General features: G+C 40.8%; 1 pseudogene; it reads right to left on the bottom strand.

Moving 5' to 3' along the window:
• Window positions 1-1,453: 1,453 nt before the first annotated feature.
• On the bottom strand, window positions 1,454-5,768 carry LOC138129723 (uncharacterized; annotated as a pseudogene).
• Between the last annotated feature and the right edge of the window lie 255 nt (window positions 5,769-6,023).

Genomic DNA, 6,023 nt, shown 5'->3' with positions numbered 1-6,023 from the left:
GCATTCGCCAGATTCAAAAACGAAGCAACTATTGAAGGAACTTTCGATAAAGTGTTAATTCCAACAGGTTGCGACGTACATTTTTGCTTAGCATATCGTAAAAAGAATCTCTCAATGGATAACTTCTTCGGACGTAAGGACATGTATTTCCTACACTTCTCCACTGTGTTGATAGAAAATCCTTCTTCTAGAATTGTGAATTTTCGTGAAACGCCCGTCTTGGTATCTGGTATCGAAACAATCAGGCATGCGCCCCTGTCTTCTACATCACTGATTTTCAAATTTGTCAGCTCACAGCATCGACAGGCACCAGACACCCCCATTATTAATGCAACCTAACATATTCCAAAATTTATTATCTACAATGTCTATGTAATGACAGAGATTACCTTGATCATCAAATATTCTTTATCGCAAGCCCTTGTCAAAAACTCTTCCACGTGTGTTCCTTCCAATACTTCAGCTTTCTTCGGCCTGTATCCTCTTGACTGATTCTTCAGATAGGCCATGAGCTTACTATATTTTCCAATGTCTATGTTTTTATAGACCTTTATAGCGGCCTTCAGCATCGAGTACTTCGACCACATGGATGAAATTGCATACCTCTTCTTCAAATTTAAGAAATACGATAGCAGAACTTCCTCATTTATTGTCATTACCCCCCGTTCTTCTTTCCAATCATTAAATTCTGAAAATACTTTTTCATAATGTTCCCTGGACTTCGCAGGCAATAACTGGCGAGTCGCTTCTTCAGCTTCCTCAAGAATTGTCTCAGGAACAGGATCACTTTCTTCCATTTTCACCAACTTGCACAGCGTTTTGTACAAATGGAGTCGATAAACAATCAAAAATAAATAGCGACTATTCAACACCTCCCATGTTTTTTAGTTAATTTCAATGATTTTTGAGGTGACATCCGCTGTCAGAGTGTAATGTCAAATCATTTTTTGATGACATGAGATGAAATTTTGGCGATTCTGATTTTAAATCGCTGTAATTGTGGATAAAACGTTATATTGCATTCGTGTTTTAGTCGCATTTTATCCACTTAAGAATATTAAACGCTCCTGCGTTCGCACTCGCGGTTAAAAATTCTTGCGTGGATAAAATGCTATCTAAAACACTTATACAATAAATAACTATTAATTTTCTCTTGCTGTGAGAACGACATCTTGTATAAAAGATTATTTCAAAGATTTCACGAACTTTTTTACTTTGACGTTGTCAAATAATAAATTAATTATGTTTTTTTTTTGTAAATCAGTAAGCCGTGAAGTACTTTTTCACGTAAATACACACTGGTGAATGAAGTCTGGAAATTGTCTTTATTTAACATTAATTTATTCGTCAATAATAAGCACTAGGATGATTATTAGGCAGAAAATCTACACAGAAACATTTGATATGCATGTTAGCTTTCGGGGGGTGAACACCCACAAACACACACTGAATAATAACAAACTTTTATTACATTAACCTCCCTGCCACCACACCGTGCTACCCGCGTACATGAGATCTCGATAATAATAATAATAATAATATCTTAGTCTATTGCGCATGGACGTCTCCGCTGGAAGTCCATAGAGATGGGGATGATAGAACCCTCTGGTGCAGATCGCAGGGTGGTGTCAATGGTTGACTGCTAACACGGCCATCCTGTTCCCGGGGCGTCCTCGCACCGGTAGGACAGCGTTGAAATACTAGAATCATACAAAACAGCAGTACTCTGGAGTAACGAAACATACGGTACGGAGGCTCTTAAAAGTCCTCGTAACTTTTCTCTCGCACTCTGTGAGAGAGCCATGGTTTTAACAGTGTCATTCGTGTAGGATCGCTACTGACTAACACTAATTTCAACTCTCAACCGTATGGGATCGCCATACTTTCAACTCATTTTTAAGGTACTCCCTTTTTATTGTGGGATCGCCACAACTACAATAAACTCATGTGGGAGCGCCACACACTCATACTCTTCGGTCTGTGGGAATGCCACAAGTTCTACAATAAGTCATGTGGGATCGCCACATACTCACACTCTTCGGTCTGTGGGAACGCCACAAGTTCTACAATTAGTCATGTGGGATCGCCACATACTCATACCTTTCGGTCTGTGGTAGCGCCACAACCGCTACAATTAAGTCATACTACTTTTTACTGTGTGCAAGATGCAAGATCGTTACACCATGACAATAAATGAAAAATGCCTACTCACAATTTTTTATGTGTTCAGACCGGTTGAGTCTCAGGCCAGCTTCTCAGTTGCTCGTGAGCCGCAACGGTGGTGCGTTTTCCTTTTCTCCACAAGAGATAACGCTCATTGGGGAGGATTGCTCGGACAGTGAACGGCCCGCTGTACTTTGATTGCAACTTGCCACCACCAGCCAATTGCGAATTTTCGACCGCAACCAAATCACCAAGGGAAAATAATTTTGCGGCATACCGAGTCACATTGAAACGTTCAGCTTGCTTATCTTCAATATTTGTCATCCTCACTTGAGTATAAACGACAGCCTCCTCTGGGTCGATGTAATTATCAGTCGCCACTACCTCTGACAACATTTGGACAGTTGCTAGCAACCTCGGATTTGAACCTAACTGCAACACTGTAGGTGCAAACCCCGTCGTTGCGTGCACCGTGGAATTGATGACAGTCTCAATGTCGGCTAATGCTTCAACCCAAGTCGATTCCTTTTGGTCTGTGAGAGTGGCTCTCAGTAGATTAAAAACTGTCCTGATCACGCGTTCAACCTGCCCATTTCCACGTGGCATACCAGTGGCGATGTGATGAAGTTCTACCTGTTTTTCACTCAAAAAGTTTCGGAACATGGTAGACGTGAAGGCAGTTCCTCTATCTGCGATTATACGTCTGGGTTTTCCCAATTGTTTGAGCACTGAGAAAAGTGCCTTGACTGAATCTTCCGATGTTTTTGACTTAATCGGCTTCAGGCTGCAGTATTTCGAAAAAGCATCAACAATGACCAATATCTGAGTACATCCGTGCGAATTCACTAGGACGATGGGGCTGGCATATGACGAGTGACTCTCACGAATGGTGCCTCCTTGTAGCAAGTCCTGGATGATTTTTTTCAGTTGTATTCGTTCGGCATACGCCAGACGTCGTGGACCGTAAGCAATGGGAATGTCGTCTTTCAGTTTAATACTCAGTTTTCCTGTCACAATATGGTCGGGTGTTTTCTCATGGCACTGGAGCAGCAGTTGTTACAGTTTCCTTAGACTCTGCTCGTCTAGTACTGACACTTTCAGCTGACTAAAGTTGGTGGTGGTTGACATGGTCATAACCCTTGGTACGTTCAGTAGGTCGTGGTGTATTTCGAGCCCATCAGCGGTTTTGTCGATGCGTAAATTCGCCCTTCCGATGACGTCCCATCCGATAATAGCACTCAGATTTCCAGGAATCGTATCATCGGCGACTATTGTGAACAAAACTTCTAAGGTGACTGTCGGCAAGACGGCTACTAAGTCACACGTGCCGCTGCTATAAACATGCCGCGTTCCAATCCCAGACAATAGACGCACTTCCAGTGTTGTCGGAGCACCAAGTTTGATGGCCGCACCTTCACACAAAATTGAAACATCCGCACCGCTGTCAATTAAATAAGGGAAGTTGGCAGCTTTGTCGTCGTAGAGGAGGGTTGCTACTGGTGTCGAAGCCAAATTGCGTCCTCGTCGGAACAGCATAATGTTTTTGGGCTTGCCGTGTTTTTGCCAACACGCTCCCTCCGTATGTCCCGGTCGTTTGCAGGGATCACATGGGTAATCAACTCCACGTTTTCTTTCCGATTCTTTACTTGGTTCTTTCCTATTGTCTCGAACGGAGGCGCGACAGTCAACTTGTCGGTGGCCACTTCGACCACAGCTGAAACACGTACCCTTGAATGGTGTAGCAGACGAACTTAGTCGGCGTTTATGTGAACTGTTGGCGCCCGTGACGTCATGGGATCGTCCACTTTGAGTCGCTCGGTGTTGATGCTTTCGCTGTCGGGCGTCGAAATCGGTGAGTAGCTTGAGTAGCTCACGGTTGGCACTTGATTGTTGAATACGAATAGCGGCCGGTGCTTCCGAATGATCTAGACCGTATTCCACCATACTTAAAATTGTATTCCACGGCAGTGCACTATGGAAACGATGAATGATCCGAAGCTTTTGAATTCCGTAATCGCTTAGTGAGGCACAGTCTCGTCTTCGTAGAGTTGCCGCAGTATATGCGCGTGCGCCGGGTGTTTCACGATCGGGGAATGCGACGGTTAGGTCCGAACAAAATTCGTCTCAGGTGCGCTGGGCTGGTCTCCAATCAACGTAATATTCGTGGGCACGGCCTTTTAGCGCTTCCCCGGCCTTTACAATCATCAAGGTATCACCGACGAGCAGTTCGACCTTCAATTTTGTTGGTACCTCTAACCACTCTTCCATGGGGTAGTTCGCAGTGTCTGGGTTAAATTCGGCCAATCGGAAAGATGTAGTGTGTGACGTCATGTCATGCGCGGTGTCTGCCGATCGCGTTGCTGAAGGCGTCGTATTAGATTGGCGGGACATAGTGATGGGAACATCGACAGCAAAACATCGATGTTTTAAAAAAATCGATGTAAGAAAATGAAAATTCGATAATCAATATATCGAAGCCAGAATATCGATTTTTGTAACAATCGATTAAAATTAAAAAACAAGTATATTAATAATTTCTTTTCAAGAACAATTAACAAAAAATATATTTTCTATGAACAAAATAAAAAACATTAGAATATGTATAAAATAATTGGAACAATATAACAAAAACTAAATTTTCTTTGAACAATATAACAAAAACTAAACTTTCTTTGTACAATATAACAAAAACTAAATTTTCTTTGAACAAAAAAAAAAAACAATAATTTTGCTTATTTCCATTCTTCAATGTTTAATGAACCTAAGAACAAAAGTTTGTGCAGTCTTTTACCCAATAGTCTATTTCTTCTTTCATTCATAATATTCCCAGCCTTGGAAAAGAGCCTTTCTGAAGGCACTGATGTGGCTGGAATCTGTAAAAATTTTTGAGCCACCAAGTAAAGTCTAGGTAAACTTATTTTTATTTGTTCCCATTTTTGAAAAGGATCGTCTTGTAGGGGACATAGTGGTGCAGATAAATATTGTGAAATTTCTGTACTCACTAAAGTTTGTAAATCTACTCCAGCAGGATTTATTTGCTGCACTAAAATTTTATGATGGGACCAAATATCGCCTTCATCATCATTGTGATTTTCTTGAGTTACTTCCTGTGTTATAGAAGAATTCTGTTCTGTTATTGGATCCATTCCAGACGTCATTTCATTTTTTATTAACTTCACCGCCATAGCCACCGCATTATAATTCTTAAAATGTATTTTTTTGAAGCGTAGGTCCAATAACGTTGCTACTGCTAAATTACTCACCAGCTCAATTTGTTCAAAACGTTTTTTCATTTCACTCATAAGCATATTTTGGAAATCTTTTGAAACATGTTCATTAATAGAAATTAATTGAATTTGGTGATTAATTCCATGTACAGTGGCGAGCACGGAATTTCGCACACATTGGACATTTCACTGACTTAATTTTATTAAAATGAGATACTGGCGGCAGTTTCGTGACAGTTTAGGTGAAACATCAGTCATGATCACATATATCATGCGTATCCCACCTCATTATTGATTATAATGACAATAAAGCTTAGACTAGATAGTTTTTTTTTAATGACGTACAAATTGGCGTGCGAAATTCCGTGCTCCCCACTGTACAATTGGAATTACTTTACTTAAGGTTGCGTATTTCTCACCTGACATTTCTCTGGTTGCAATTTCTAGTGGTTTTAGCAGCTGCTTAATTTCTTTCAGAATTTTCATTTCACTAGCCATTATCGTATCTGGTCCTGTAGTGCTATTTAATAGAATATTATTAACATAATTACTCAGTTCAATAAATCTATCAATCATGTGGTATGTACTGTTCCATCTAGTTTGAACATCCTGTTTTAGTTTCAAAACAGCTCC

The sequence above is a fragment of the Tenebrio molitor genome, chromosome 4, assembly GCF_963966145.1.
Source record: "Tenebrio molitor chromosome 4, icTenMoli1.1, whole genome shotgun sequence".
In the NCBI taxonomy this organism is placed as follows: Eukaryota; Metazoa; Arthropoda; class Insecta; order Coleoptera; family Tenebrionidae; genus Tenebrio; species Tenebrio molitor.
The sequence above is the reverse complement of the archived record's forward strand: the minus strand, read 5'-3'. Positions and strand labels throughout refer to the sequence as shown.